We start from the raw sequence: 17,037 nt of genomic DNA on the forward strand, positions 1-17,037 counted from the left end.
AGACTTAAATGTTAGACCTAGTATCTCATTGTGGTTTTGATTTGCATTTCTCTGATGGCGAGTGATGATGAGCATGGGCAAGGACTTCATGTCTAAAACACCAAAAGCAACGGCAGCAAAAGCAAAAATTGACAAATGGGATCTAATTAAACTAAGGAGCTTCTGCACAGCAAAAGAAACTACCATCAGAGTGAACAGGCAAACTATAGAATGGGAGAAAATTTTTGCAATCTACTCATCTGACAAAGGGCTAATAGCCAGAGTCTACAAAGAACTCAAACAAATTTACAAGAAAAAAACAAACAACCCCATCAAAAAGTGGGCAAAGGATATGAACAGACATTTCTCAAAAGAAGACATTCATACAGCCAACAGACACATGAAAAAATGTATTTTTTTTTTAAAGAAAATCTATTTTATCAAGTTACTCCTCCATTTTAATCCATTAATACATAGAAGATAAAACTCCTCAAGGTCATCATTGCTGCTTTACCGCTGTACATAGGCTAACACCCTGCCATACCACCATAGTCCCCTGCCCTAACATGCCCACGTTCCATCCCGCCATTGCCAGCTCAGGTTTCCTAAGCCAACTGCAGTGGTTTTCTATCGTGTTGACTTAGCTATGTGGGACCATGTTTCCCAGATTTCCCTTTCCTGTGGGAATCCAGTTGAGGCTGGCCATGAGAAAGTCATCCTGAGATCTGGAAGGCAGACATGCTATGCAGAATTACCCTGGGAAGGCACCATCTCAGCTAACACACATTGCTGCTGATCTCCTGGCTGGCAGTGTTGGGGAGGGCACAGGTAGGCCCACAGTTCTTCCACATCCCCCTGGGTCTCCACCCCCAGTTTTCCAGTCTGAGTGTGCAGCTCCAGGACAAAGGGTGTCTGCTTCCTCCTTAGGCCACCTATGCTACTGGGGCACAGGTCCTTGTTCATCCTCATAAGTTCTAGTTTGCCCTTGCTTCTCCTCACACCAGTCCCAATTTCTTCTTCCCTGAGCCCTGCTGACCTAGAGCAACTTCAGTCCCGTCACCAGCAGTAGAGGCAATACCTGCCATAGATTTCTTCACCAGCTTCCTTCATGGTCCCTACTAAGTGACTTTTTGTGCCCTGCAAGACCTTTGCATTCCAAGCATCTCCCACAACTGTGGAAGATCTGTTTATTCTAGTAATAAATCTATTATTCCATGTCATTCATAGGGGCCCTGCTTCCCTGTTCACACTTTAATTCATATGAAATCTCCAGGTGTCTTTCCCTGCCTCTAGCTGTCCGGCAGAACACCAATTTGACCTTTCCTGGATCAACTCAGGATTCCCAAAGTCCTTTCTAAGCCATTTCACCAGCTCACAGTCCAATGGATATGACTCTTGTGCTCTTCATGTGCTCTACACTCAGCATGCCATGCAGTACTCCACTTGTAGTGCTTTATAAACACAGTTTTCCACAGGTCTCTGTCTCTTCCTCCTACATCTGCAAGCTCTCTGAGATCAGAAACAGGACCTCATGATCTATACCTTTGTATCCCAGTCCCATATTTTAAAAATAACCTTGACAGAGGGGAGGCAGAATAAATATGACATGGGTTTTTAAATGCCAGTTACTGGAAAAGAGGATGAATGAGAAAGGCTTGGATTAGCAAATTCTTTATTTCTAAGTTGGGGTCTACATAAAGCAGTGTTTGTTTGTTTGTTTGTTTGTTTGTTTTAATAAGGCATAACAATTATTTAGGGAGTTTTGGGGGTATGTTTGTTTTGTTTTGTTTTAAAGTAGATTCCTAGTGCCATGCTTTCAGATATTTTGATTTGCAGACTTGGGGCAGGACCTAGAACTCTTCAATTTAACAAGACACAGGGTGATCTCACGAAGAGAGAAGAACACAGCTTTAGGACCACTGCTAAAAAGAATATAGTGGGAGGGGAGGGGCTTGGGGTAACAATTCTTAAATTAGGCTCTTTGAATTACTTAGTAGGGAGAGTAGGGGGAGTAAGAGAAACTTAACAAAAATGCGGTTTCCTATATCCCACACCAAATCCACCAAATCTTCACAATCAGAAGCAGAGGTACTTCAAAAGTGATGGCTGCCTTGTGGGGCTCTGAGCAAGGAACATTTACTCCTGTGGTTTAGCTGTTTATTCATCCTGACTTGCTGTAGGGACTTTAACTTCCTGTCTTCATCTAGTCACCTAAACTCACCCTTGAACCTTCTGTCTATGAAGCAGAGACCATGTGGTGTCACTGGATATAAATAACAAATACTCATAAGGAAAGGCCTTTGGGAGAGGTCACACAAAAGGATTCTAAAGAGAAGGTGGGGAGATTTTGGAAAATATCAGATGAACAAAAGACTAAACGAAGTGATTCATAGAAAAGACAACAAAAAACTGGAAAAGACAAGCAAGACTCTAATATTTCCAGTGAGTTTAAAACCCATGCGGTGCCTATGAATTCCTCTGTAATTGTTTCTTCATATAGTTTGTACCTCTCCTGTCCCATGCAGTAACCACTGGCCACATGTGGTTACTGAGCACTTGAAATGTAGCTAGTGTAACTGAGGAGCTAAATATTTAAGTTTATTAACTGTGATTAATCTAAATTTAAAGACTAATATGCAATTCAGTCATTGGAAAATGTTTAAGTATGTTTGAAACAACTTAGACATATGAACTTGTTTTTTTTTTCAACTGTAAATTTTATAAAATCTAAATATAGGTCAAGTATTTCTGATGAAAACTTAGTGTCCAAAGTGCAACATGGTGTGAGTATAAAATATAACACCAGATCTCAAAGACTTAGTGTATAAAATTCAATACATTTTATCTGATTACAAGTCAAAACGATAATTTTGAATATACTGGGTTAAGTATATTACTGAGATTAACTATACATTTTTCTTTTTACATGTTTAAAGCAATTACTGAAAAAAATTTTAAATTATACAAGTGGCTAGCATTATATTTCTATTGAACAGTGCAGCTCTATTCAAGACTATATAGAATGGGACTACTTAATGAGGGAAACGAGTGTTCCTCTATAAGGTAGTCATTCCAGAGAATTATAAGCTGACTCCAAGGATGCTATCATTTTGGAAATGCAGTCCTTTCTGAATCTCATCCCTACCTCGTCTCCACCTGCTACAAAGCAACCTTCAGGGTAGCTGATGAGCCCCTTCCAAAAAAATCCTTAGGACTTTCAAGTCCAAGTCTGGTGTTCACACACCTTGATTACCTTCTTCATTCAGCAGCCTTACTTCAATTGACTTTGGCTTATTTCAAAACACCAGAACCATCCCAAAACCGTTTAAGAATGAACATTGATGACAATATTCAAAATATTATGCCACTGCTTCTCAGAGAAGACCCAATGCTATTTTGAATAAAGGCCTCTCTCCAAAGGGACCAATTATGAAGTCAATTGCAAACTTTAGGTTGAACTATGGCATGTTTGTTAAATAAGTTAACAAACAGTAAATGACATTCTTTTTATAATCCCATCTGCAGGTCTTATTTTTCTGAGAACTGTTTTAGCTGTTATTTTCCACATCATCAGGTATTGGTTCACACTTTGAGACAGAAGTTTTTAACTTCAGCATCCGACAGGTCCAGGATGAGGCCATGGCTAGAATGTAAGGGATCTACAACTGTGTAGGATCTTTTCTAATTTCTTTCCATTGACCCTTAATTGAAATTTGGCATTTCCTTCCATTTAAAAGGCAGGCAACAGATTACACTGCCATTATAGTACCTGTGACATCACCAATAAAAGTCACAATTTTTTTATATGACAATACAATTCTTCCACAAATCCTGAAAATTTATTTTTTTACATCATGACATTAAAGTCATGATAGTTAATTTCTCGTGATCATAGCACCTCATAATATATAGAGACAAGTGTTGGTCAATTCTTCACTTGGCAGTCATTCAGTCATGAAAGGTGGAAGATGCATTATCCCACCCTAGATATTTAGACATCTACAGTGCTTTGTGGAATTCCTTATTCATACTTGTTTGTTCTTCATCAATGGAAAGAAGTCAGGCATTTAAATTAGTCATTACAATTTTGCAAAAATTGGAAAGTTCAAATGAGAATTTTTGATTCTTTGAAAGTTACTATTGCTGTTTGGAATATGATATACATGTAGGCTACAAGTCTAGACCAGGCAAGTTCAAACACATCTGATGGTTAAACAAAATGTTGAAATGTGTTATTTAAAGTAAATTTAAGATTATTATTGATGACACATTGGGTGATGATATTAGTCATCCATAATGTTGTAAATTCTGTGAGATTCAGTGTACTTTGTGTTATTTGTCTTGCTCTTAGTAATCCCATGTACTTTCTTAAAATTTAAAAATGTCATTCTGAAAAAGGGTACATAGGTTTTACCAGAATGCCAAAGGGATCTATAGCAGGAAAAATGGCTAAATCTCCTGCTCTAGGCATTCTATGACTAATCTAGGACCCTGAATATCCACGTATTACTAGAGATGCCTGCTATCCACAGAATCCACAAATGTTTCCTAGCCCTGGACACAGTGTGCCCAGACTTCCTGGTCAATTTACAACTGAGTAGAAAGAAGACCTCTTCATTGCCATCCACACGAAGGAAAGGTAAGGTAGAGAAAAGAACATGACTTTATAAAGAAGTAATGGCACAAAGTTTCACCTGATAAAGCCCTAGAAGTTGATAGTGAATTTGAGGTGGTGGAGGCTGAGAAGCAAACAACAACTTCATGGTAACTCAATAAATTACCACTAATTTTTCTAGAAACCGGTAGGCTCTTCTTCAATATGAAAAGTGATTTATTCTTACCTGTTATTACTGATGCCATTTCCTTCACTCAGCTGAATATAATATGAATGTACATTTAGAAACACATCCTGGCCAACACAGTGAATCCCTGTTTCTACTAAAAATACAAAAATTAGCTGGGTATGGTGGCAGGCACCTGTAATCACAGCTATTCAGGAGGCTAAGGCAGGAGGATTGCTTGAACTCAAGAGGCAGAGGTTGCAGTGAGCCGAGATCGCACCACTGCACTCCAGCCTGGGTGACAGAGTTAGACCCTTTCTGAAGGAAGGAAGGAAGGAAGGAAGGAACGGAAGAACGGAAGAAGCAGGAACGAAGGGAGAAGGACAAGAAAGCAAGAAAGAAAGAAAGAAAGAAAGACAGAAAAGCGAAAGAACGAAAGAAAGAAAGAAAGACGAAAAGAAAAGAAGAGCAGAGAGAAGAAACGGAAGAAAGAGACAGAAGCGAAGGAACGAACGGAAGCGAAGGCGCAGGCAGGAAAGAAAGAAACCGAAAGAAAGAAAGAAACGAAAGAAGACAGAACGAAAGACAGAAAGCACAAGAGGAGAGCACAGGAAGGAAGCGAGGCAGCGAAGGCACGTGACGGGAAGGAAGGAGAGGAAGAGGAAGGAAGGGAGAACGGCAGGGGAAGGAAGGAGGAAGGCAGCGAACGGCGAAGCGAGAGAAGCCGATGGAACATGGCAAGGAAGAGAAGGCAAGGAGGAAACGAAGAAGAGAGGAACGGAAGGAAGGAAGGCAGGAGGAAGAAGCGAGGAAGAAGCAGGAAGGAGGACAGGAAGGCGCGCGCGCCGGCCGGCGGCGCGAGCGAAGCGAGGAAGGAAGGCCAGGAAGGGAAGAGGCACAGGCGCTAGGCCGAGGGAAGGAAGCGAAGGAAGGAGAAAAGAAAGACTCACGGCACTTCTCCACCGTCCTAAAAAGAAAGCTATGAGCCGGCTTTCCACACTGTTATACATAAACTTCCAGGCTGGGCGAGCAAGAAAGCTGACTGCATACTTCGAGCCCATAGTTTTGAGCCACCTGCTTGCTCCCAACGACTTTAGAGAGACACCGGCCTGCGCATAACACAGAACAACCCTCGTGACCGGCTTTTACGAATTTTGTTTGTGTCTTTTTTCTAACCTAAAAACATGAGATTTAAGCCCACAATTTCATATCTGTCCAATACATACTTCTTCCGTACACCAACCTGGCATGCAACTGTTCCTAGCCTTCGACTCTTCAAATCCCACACCACACACTTATCGGGCCTCATCTGCATCCCGAGACTGACATCAACCGATCTCAGCCTCTTTGCAGGAACGTTGCTGTCTCCATTCTCTCAAATGGCAAAAGGCCATGGAGTATACTTCCTTGTAGTCGTCTAAGGAATTTCTAAAGAGTCAACAAGAAAACAATCACTACGAATCCACACATCAATATAGCTCAAAAAATCACATCCTTCTAAGGCAAGCACCTGCCTGGGGATTTCAAATTAAAAGGGACCTTAGTAATTCCCGTTCCTGTAATGCGTCTCCTCGCTCTCTCTCTCTCTCTCTCTCTCTCTCTTTTAAAAAAAGGACTTCTTTATTTTACTAAACTCAAGTTAATTAGGTTTTGGCAGGGCAGCAGCTCAATTCAGCATCTCTTTATAGAGAATGGTTCTAAGAGATCTTGATGAAATTGCAAATGCTTAGAAACAGTCATTTGCTTGCATGCTGGGTAAATAGGAAAGCATGCTGACTGTATTTATTTTCCTATCATTATGTCACTGTGGGGTGAGCTAGTAAAAAAAGTAGAGGTTGCTAACATTTTGGGGGTGTGTGTGTACATCCTAAAATAATTTATTTTTTTCTTCATCTCAAACCATTATTCCATGATTGCAGGAAGTCCCCAACAGTAGAATAAACTGTTCACTAAATGTTTATTTATAAATTGGATTTTTTTCACTTAAATCATTAGTGTTCATTGATTCATTCAACAGATAGTTACTGAGTGCCAATTATGGGCCAGGCTTGTGATATACACAGATGCAAAAGCGAGGTCCATTTTTATCCCAAGAGATGCTTACAAGGTGATGAGATGCCCAGGCTAACCTACATTAATTTCTTGTCTTAGTTAGGGCTGCCTTAACAAATTACCATAGACTGGGTGGCTTAAACAACAGGAATTCATTTCTCACAGTTCTGGAGAAGATACCAGCAGGGTTGATACCTGGTGTAGGCTCTTTCCTTGGGTTGCAGACAGCCGCCTTCTCACTGTGTCCTCACATGGCCTTTCCTTGGTGTGTGCAGGCAGAGAGAGAGAGAGGAAGCATGCTTTCTGGTCTTTTCTTGTAAAAACACTAATCTCATGCTGAGGACCCCACCTTCATGACTTCATCTAGATCTAATTACTTCCCAAAGGCCCTGTCTCTAAATACCATCTCACTGTGGGTTAGGACTTTGATACCTCCTTAATAGCAAATGTGCTAGTTCATCTATATTAGTTCAGTAGAACAAGGTGTCTCAAATCCACCTCAGAGGAGAGGAACCTTGGCCCCTCTGGGACTCCTGCAGTAGTTCGGGGAACAGGGCTCCAGAAACTGGCAGGAAATGGGAGCTATAGAGACATCAGACACTGCAGTCCTGAGGCCCAGGTGGCTTGAGGCTCAGAGGAGACTAAAACAGACTCTGAGGCTCAGGTCAGTTCCAGAAGCAGAGGTAGTAAAATTTTTGCAGTGGAGCCAAAACTCATAATGAATGTGCTTCTGAAAGTTAGGTATCCTTATTTCAAGGTCTGCCTGTATCTTTGAAGCTTCTTATGATCATGTTCAATTAGTCAACACAACAAAACAAATAAAGATAACACAAATCAGACAACACCAACACTCAATGTATTATAAAAGCCTGGAGTTTTTGCAAAGCTGCAATTACACAGAGCTTTTAACCAGGCCCAATGAAGCAAGCTGGGTACATATCCAACTCTCAGCAGTGTCAAAGCCAACATTCACCAAGCTCAGCCCCTCAACCAGAAATAATTTGACTTTTATAGGGTTTGATCATTTCCTTAAAAGCCTTTATGATCAAAGCCAGCCTGGAATGGAAAGGGATCAAAAGATGGGAAATTACACAAATGCAAGTGTAGATTTTGACATAACCCCCACTAACAAGTAGTGCAGCAGATGCCTTTTCAGAGAATTCCCCCCTCTTCTCAAGGAAACAACAAACACACACCATGTCGAGATGAAATGAACCTTTTCCCTGTCACCCTGAATCCATGCAGAATCAATAAATAACTCTTAGCTGGATCTTTGACACACAGACTTTCAAAATGGAATGTCAAGCTCCTTGTGATGTTTTAACAGAATAAAGAGGAAAATACACCTACGTTTTCTTCCCCATCTGTTGTTAAAATTAACAAGGCAGGTGAGGACATTCAGGTATCTTTGGGTGACTTAAACCATGCTGAGGGCTGTACTGAGTGTATGGCTCTGCCACAGCATGCTAGGACCCAGGAAGAATTCTAACACTTGTCTGATTCTTTGCAAGGGCTTTTACCTCCATCATCCAAAAAGCTCCTTACAGCAAGGTATGAAAGACAAGAAATATAGCCATTTGGCAGAAAACCAAGGCTCAGAGAGCTTAAGAAACTCTCACCTGTGGTCACACACCTAATGGCAGAATCATATTCAAAATCAGAAATTTCAATTGCAGAGCTTATCATCTTTAACCAAGCATGGAAACCCAGGGCTCCACTTTTCTGTGGAAAGCTGAGTCTAGCCTGCATATGTGTTTTGTTTTATTTTGTTTTTAATTTAATTAGTTCTACCATGTTTTAAATGAATTGGTTCTACCAAACATTAAGATCTTACACATGAAAATATGGACTTCTGACTCCTTTTGGAAAACCCAAAATTCAGACCTACACTGGTGCAGGCAACAGGAGGAAAAAAAAAAAAAGGACTAAAAGGAGACTGCAGCTCACTTCCTGGAAGATCTTGCCATAACCCAGAGCTGATCAAAGATCTCCTCTGTCTGTGACCCCTCATGCTCAGCTACACAAAACCCTAACAAGTCATTATTCTGTTCCCTTTTCCTGTGTCTGTGCTTTCCCTCCTCCTGGGTTAACCCCATCTGTCTTATCAATTTGGTGGGTATACATAATCTTCTTCCAGGATTCGGTTCAAATGTACCTGGCTCCATGAAGAATTGACCATGAAGTCAATTCTGATACCCCTGGGATAATCAGGCTTTGTTCAAGAAATGTTCTTGAACATTTTCTTATGCTTGTTTTACAAACCTGTTTTCATCTGTGCACATTCAGTGCTGAGTACACAGTAAGCAATCAATAATATTTTGTTCAATAATAATAACAGTGACTTAAGTAGTACTTCTCATGGGCCAGATACTGTTAAAAAGCACCTTGTTCATGTTAATTCATTTAAGCCTCACAGCTACCTATTATTATACCCATTTCACATAGAGAAAACTGAAACATACTAAAGGTTAGAAAAATTTCCCACAGTCACTCACTCAGCTATTAAATGGCAGATTAATTAGAACTTAGTCGGGCTACCTTTGGATGAATGAGTGGGTGTGTAGGTGGATGAATAATTAGTTAGAAGAAAGGGAGAGAGAGAAGAAGAGAAAGGAAGAAGAGAGGGGAGGACAGATAAACTGTCAGCAATAGGGAATGGCAGTGGAGGCAGATGTGAAAAAGTGCTTTCTGTTGTAGGAGCACGGAGTCTTTTGGTGGGGCAGGGGCAGTGGTATGTGCTTGTAAACTCTACAACCAGCTTTCTAAGGGAATATGCTTGCTTCATAGTATAAACAGTGGTGTAAATCCTCCCACCATGGCTGATTTCATGATGCCAACATGATATCTGATCACAGAGTTGGAGAGGGCCAGTTCTAACACACCAGGGCTCAGGGTATGCCAAGGAAAATGGCATGTAAAGCGACAGGTAACAGCCAGGTGACAAAGGACTGTGGAGGCCAAAGCAACTCCATCTTGGATGCTAATCCACCATGTTGACTTCTGATTAACTTCAGTTCCTGGAAGGCCTCTAAGATTTTCCACTTATCTAGTGAGAGCGGGTACTCACTTACTATAAATCCTGCCCTTAGGTCAAACAAATTTGATGTTACCATATTCAATAGTTCTACAAATCCTTTCAGAATCACCCCTTTCCTATAATATATAAACCCTGGGTCTAGTGGGTAATGGCTCAGGGATCCACCATCTTGTCTTGCCATTGCCTGACATACAGACATGACTTCTGTTCCTAAGTCCCAACTGTAGATTTCTTTCTGATAAACTAGATTTGTCAGCCTCTTTCTTCAGCCTCTCAGCTTCCTTGAACTTTGGGATAGGTTTGCATAGACCTGCCCGTTGCTAAACAAGGACCCGTTAAACCATACTAAGGATGCAATCCTCTTATATGCAAGCAGGAGTAATTTAAAGGATTTTAGCAGAGAGTGATATGATCATATGCTTATAAAGAATTGACACAAGATGGGCACATAGTCAAAATCTTAGGAACCCTTCTTCATCTTCCTATATCTTGCCTGCATGACAATTATTGCCACAAGAAAAGTTATCAATTGTTTCACCCCTTCGTACCTTGTCCCTTTACTGGTCAGTTATTGCTCTCTCTGTGTCACTCCCCCTCATCCTTTTCTTGTAGGTTCCCAGAAGTGCTCCAGGTGTAACAGACCCTCAGGACTGTAGAGTGTCCATCTATCATTGTTGGATCTGTAACATGTAAGGACTGGAAGACCTAAGCAAAGAAATGAGTCTGAATCAACTTAAACAGAGAAGACCTCATATGGAGTAAAAATAAAACAATGTCAGACACATCCTTGACATTATACACACACATAACTGAAAAGGATTTTAGAAATCATTTAATTCCTAGCTTTCCTCTTACTGGGGAAGTAGAGCCCAGAACATTTGATGTAACCAGCCGAGTGCCACAGAGATGGTTAGAGTCAAAGCTGGAACTGGAACTAGAACTAGGTTGTCTGGTTCCCAAATAGTCTATATGCACATAAAGGGGGCATTTTCTGAGATGTCGCCACCCCTGCAAAGTCAAAGGCTTTCTTAGAAGAGTTTTTTTCTTCTACTAAGCAGGTTCTATTTCATCAAACAGAACAAACAAAAACATGCTAATTTCCAGGAGCAGGGACATTCTGTTATCTTTTTCCAACACTGGATAACATGAGCCATCTGTTTAGGAAACACTCCATGACCACAATTCCCTGTTTATCACTCAAGGCCTTATTATCTACTTTAAAAATTCTTCAGATCCTGACCTTTTCCCATGGTTCTCCATCTACCTGCCTGAGCCAAAGCCATTTCCTGATAACTGGGAAGTGGGAAGGGAAACGAAGTGAATCTTTAAACACTATTCTGGCAAGTCTACTCAAGATAAATTGTTGGAGGGGAAGTTGAAACTTTTGGCTGAAATGCAATGGAGTCTGATAATTCACCCTCATTTCAGGTGATATTGGCCAAGGCTACAGTGAACCTAGCCAAGGGGGCCACTGGGAGCTAAAACAGAAGCCAGTGTTCATTGGGCCAGGATCCAGGAGGCTATTGCTGCTCCAAGGAAGCCCATTTTTCATTTCTCACATCCCATATCTTGGTTATGGCCCTGATAAAGGATCCTTTTCTAGCTGAAGGTCTTCTCTACTTTCCAATACCTGTATCCACAGTCTTGATCCCTAAGAACAGAACAGAAAAAGCCACTTTCCAGAGTCAGAGAAGTGAAAACTGAACTGGGGAGGAAGGTCCCAAAGTGCTAACGCCGCTAGAAGATCCCAGAGTGCTAAAGCAGCTGTATTACCATTTGCGCGGGCCTGTCCCAATTTACACCTGCTGTCTTGGAAAAACAGCTAAGAGCCTTTTCTTTCTCCAAAGTGTCCCAGTGGGAAATGATAAATTATATGGTTACCACTGTCTGCAGTTCTTGGGGTCAGAGACCTCCAAGGCATCTACCAATAGAATTCAAGGCATCCATGAACCTGCATGGAAAAAAAATCGCAACTTTGTTTGTGAAGCTTAAACGGCAATGTACCATCTCATTCCATTTTGAACACAGGCCATAAACCTCAATAGCAGCAGTACTAGTGATTAAGTCACCAATATAAATATTTTCATATCATAATACAGCTGCCATAGTTATCTCATAGGAGCATTTATGCCCATTCCTACTTCGAAACAATACTAGCCACTAGTCCCACTACAAGAGCTTGTTACAGAGGCATTATGTAAGAAGCACATACATTAGTAACGGTAGTTTCTAAGTCGATAAACAGATATTTCAATAAAATTGGTTTGTGCTATAATCTTATGTATTATATTTTATGCATTTAAACACACCATTCCAGGGCCCCTAGGCTTTGTCAGACTGTCAAAGTGCACCATGGAGTAAATCAGAGAAGACCTTGGCCTGGAGATTGATAAAGCCATACTAATGTGGCACTCTGATACATGAGAAAGAGACCTTGTCCTCTGGCTGGGGAGCTAGGCTGCCTTTGAATTATCTATGCTATGAGGTATTATTTAGTACATTCCTTTTCCTTGTAAGCATCTTCTTTCAGCCTTTATTACTCCCATTCTCTTTTTTTGCCTTCTTTTATTCTTATTGTTTTGTTTTGCTTTATTTTTTCCCCCTTTATCCTTTGGTTTAGGTTTACTACCAGGTATCTCTTAGTCTTACTGTGCTAAGTATCGGGTTCTTTTCCTTTGGGTAGGTTTTTTGTGGTTGCTCTTTTTGTTTTTGTTTTGCCATGCTTCTCTTACTCCTCTTTCTCTCTTGCCCCCACCTTTCCTACCTTTCTGTGCTGTTGTCTGCTGCCTCTAGCTTGGCCCTCCTGACTTGGCTGGCCACACACCATACCCCTTTCACAGGTTTTGTAGCAGAAGCATTGGGTCTCAACAGTCCACAGTACATCTTCCCTTTGGGAATCATTTTCAGTTTACTAGCAGACACTGTTTCTGAGCCACAGTTAAAATAACAAACTGGCCACTCCAATAAATGACCGCACAACACATGGTAGCAGGAAAATAAAAGCTTTGAAACCCTAAGCTTAAATATAATTGTGGAAAGGGTGAAAAGTATTCCACTTAATAATCCGTGATGGCCAGACATCTAGGGAAGATCAGCAGCCTGGACCAGGACTCTTCTCAGTGCATAAATTCCCAGTGCAGCATAGGAAAAGCATACTGCTTAGTCACTGCTAACAGGGGGAGCCCTCTGTAGCAGGCCTATACAATGATTATTTCTCCAAATCAGAGCTCAGATTAGAAGACTCAGGGGAAAGCCATGAGACCTCATGACCTTTGTGCTTTAGCTTTAGAGAACTATGCACTGTGCCTTCAGCATTGCCCTCACAGAGGACATATTTGTCCTGAACTATTATAGCAGTCTCTCTCAGTAAGTTACTGAATACGTCTATCAACGACCTAAAATTGGAAGGAAGAAGTGAAGAAAGGAAAGAAGGAAGGAAGGAAGGAAGGAAGGAAGGAAGGAAGGAAGGAAGGAAGGAAGGAAGGAAGGGTGGGAGGGAGGGAGTGAAGGAGGGAGTGAGGGAGGGAGGGAGCAAAGGAGGGAGTGAGGGAGGGAAGGAAGGAAGGAGATGGGGTGGGGGGGCAGGTGGTAGAGGAGGAAAAGAGAATAAAAGGAAGCTAATCTGTATTTGGAAACATACTTAACCACTTTGTCAAATATTACTCCACAGTTGAGGATAGCTTCACATATTTGTAATATTTGTTTCCATTTTATTTCTAATGAAAGGCATCTAAAGCATTTTTTTAAACTGTCTGAAAATGCAGTGACATTTGCACTGGACAAGTATTAACATAAAAGGTAGCTGAGAGAGCTTAGGATAAAATGAAACTGTAAATTTCATAACCTTTCCTAATCTGTTCATTTATCCTCCTAAAGAATAAAATCTGTTTTATTTGGGGAGGATTTTTTTTTTTCAGTATTTACTCCTTTATCTATTTTGAAAGAACTATATGACCCTTACTATTAACTTACCAGCTGTGGTGGAGAAATAGTATGTTCAAACCTATCAGCTTTTGAGAAGATTCCAGATTTCATTCTCATATGAAATGACCATTTCATTTGTCATTGTCATGTTGAGATGTATTAATTCACTATGTTTTTATAAAGTATATGTAGATATATACTAACATCTAAGGTATAAGAGCTTCCATCATGGCTCCAAACCACTTATCAAATAAAGTTCACAAAGTCACAATCAGCAGATAATAAAATAAATACAAAATGTATTAATCTTATGGATTATTCAAATCTAAATATAGATTAAGATATTTTATATTTGTTAAAAATAAAATCAATAAGGGTAAAGCTTCTCAGGTCCTACTCTGAGCTTTTTTTTTTTTTTCAGTATCTTCTTCAAACTCTTTCTACAGAACCTTATTATTTAGCTTCTCTTGCTATTAAAATAGTCAAGATCAGATATTCCAAATCTTGATTATTTTTTATTTTCAAATATCTAACCCAAGACTTTTAACTCATACTATGTATTGTATAAGCATATCTATTCATTGTGTTCTGAATAAAAGTTATTTTTTCATATCCTTTGTCTCAGAGCATATTGCTTAATAGTAATTGTTATTCTAAATGTCAACAAACTCATATTTATATGATTTAAGATAAAGGCACACCCCAAAGAATTTCCCCAGAAGATGTGTGATGTGGGACTTTTGACATTGCACCACATAGGAGCCACAATAAAATAAGTAGAGGGGATTGGACCACATAAGTAAGATAAGGATACAGCTCCCCTGAATAAACTAGGAACTAGAAACCAGAATGTCTGCCCAGGTTCCAAAGGATTCCCCTTCCTTTGGTCCCTAGGACAGAAACCATTTATTTTGGATATTGTCACACTTAATTTCAGTGTTACATCTCTTTTCTTTAACACTGCTGCAACTCAACTAAGCCGGTATCCCCACCTCCAGAAAGTCACCCTTCTGGATGATCTGGTTTTGAATGGCTCTTCCTGAAGAGTGGGGCAGTTGTGCAAGTTTTTCCTACTTGCATAAAAACAAAATTGGTTTCTAACGAATTCTCTGGAAAATGAATGCTTCCCCTTGAGATAACTGGGGTCTTGGGGATTCAGAACAGTCAACCTGACACAAAAGGCAGACTGAGGTTGGGGGTAGGAAAGAAAGGAAGAAGAGGAGCAGCTCTTAGTGCACGCTGGATCTCTGTGGGCATTTTGGTCACACCTGGGTCCCTCAGCAGCCAAGTCTCACCTCCATCTTCCTCCACCCATCCCTCCTCTGACAATAACGTTGACTCACTCTCTTCTTTTCTTCCTCCACCTCCCTCACTATAGGATGACCTAGGTCCTAGTGTGCCACAGCATTAGAGATAGAAATCCTATTCCAGGTGACATAAAAGGCACCAGGTGTCCACCATCTGTCTGTGACTCTTGCCCTGCTGATGTGATTCTGAAAAACAGGATTCTTCTATCCCCCCTATTGATTATGACTATTACTGTAGTCATAGTCAATATTACTATTGACTTTTTGTTGGTTTGTCTCCAAAGAGAGGACATCCTGGTACTATAGAGAAAAGACATGAGGTGTTCTTGGAAACTAGAGCTTTGTCTTATGAAATGCTTAAAGGTGTATGAAATCCTCAAGTAACTGGAGAAAGCCCCCTTTGTTGAAGGGGCTAGGTAGGCAAGGAAGTGACAAATATTATTGGAAGTGACAAAGAAATATTTTTCCTCTTTCTGAGCCTCAAGTACAGAAATATATTGTTTTGCCTCAGCTTTATATCAGCATAAACTTTAATGAAAAGTCAAAAATCCATGAGAAATCCAATAATTCATGCCATTGTATTCAAAAGGATGTTTCCTGTGATAGGAAAAATTCCCTATTATTTTCACAAATACTTCAAAGTATGGAAGGATGAAGCAACTCAATCTAACAGAAGACTTTGCTAAAATCATTAGAAATCATTTAATGTTATTTAGAATCATCCAGAGGAGGCTTGCATAGTTAATTTTTGTTGAAGACTTATAAATATTCTGCAATTTTTTATTTTGCAAAAGAGTCACATTTGTGGTAGCTTATTCATTATATATGATATAGAGTTCTTCTGGTTATGCTGATTGAAAAGCATTTATGGGAAAATAAGCAAAACACTCTTTTAAAATAAAAATTATTTTCCTAATTAATTTTAAGATGCTAAAAAAATAGCGGGAGTGAGCATAACTTATTTATGTATAATGGTACCATATTTGAGCAAGGGTCAAAAGGCAGTGGTTCTAGCATTAGTTATGCTACAAATGCACCAAGTGGCCTTGAGCTCAGCATTGAATCTCCTCCCTGAGTCTGGATTGGGTGGGATGATATCTGAGATTCCTCTTAGCTCTAATTCTGTGACTCAATTCAGAGAGAGGCTTTCAGTTGCCGAATACAATTGCTACATAAAACTGCCTCTAGTTTTTGACCACAGAGCAAATCCCTGTTCATATTTGGATCCCTCCTTCCATTTATCTTCCTATTTTAAAAGAGAATGTCTACGAAAGGTTCAGAAGAGAAGTCTAGTACCAGCAGCCAGTTCTCTACATCTATTTACAGTACTAGTATTCCACTATACCAAGATGCACCCCAACAAACTTTGAGACAGGTGATATGCAACATCAGTCTTCCCAATCCTCTGGCCACAGGGGCTCACAGGCCAGGACTGGCACTCATAGGATGCCCCTGCAGTTTGGAGTAAAGGGTTAGGGGCCTCACTCATGCTTCCTTCTAGACAAAGGGTTTTCAGTACCAAATAGGGCTGGGAGTATGGGACATACTCAGTGTTCTTTGCTCACCAGACCAATCAGCCCCACCATTTCCTGGCTGAATGCCAATAAGCAGATAACTTGATTTCTTCAATACCGGGTTTCCCCATCTATACCATGAGATAAATATCTCTACCCATCTTTCAGGACTGTTGTGAGGGTTAAATCTAACACAAGCACACACAATATCAAATATAGTGTCTGGCACATAGTAAGAACTCCACAACCGCTAGCTAGCGCTGATTGTTACATTACTATTTGTCTCCCCAGAACAGTTCAGCAACCTGAAATAAACCCACCTTGGTGTGGATCTGGAGTCTTTCCTCAAGTTACCAAGGGACATGTTCTAACTTGTTTCTACATGCAAAAACAAGTGGCCAGAGCGCAAATTCAGGCGACAGATAAGCATCCAGAAAGCAATG

At 40.4% G+C, this 17,037-nt stretch overlaps 1 protein-coding gene across 8 annotated transcripts in view; it reads right to left on the reverse strand.

Annotated features, from left to right (window-relative positions):
* Window positions 1-17,037, reverse strand: part of LRRC3B (leucine rich repeat containing 3B) — a 91,002-nt gene that overhangs the window by 70,767 nt on the left and 3,198 nt on the right. The window lies entirely within an intron of this gene.

This window comes from Rhinopithecus bieti, unplaced genomic scaffold, assembly GCF_001698545.2.
Source record: "Rhinopithecus bieti isolate Rb0 unplaced genomic scaffold, ASM169854v2 scaffold_1682, whole genome shotgun sequence".
NCBI lineage: Eukaryota > Metazoa > Chordata > Mammalia > Primates > Cercopithecidae > Rhinopithecus > Rhinopithecus bieti.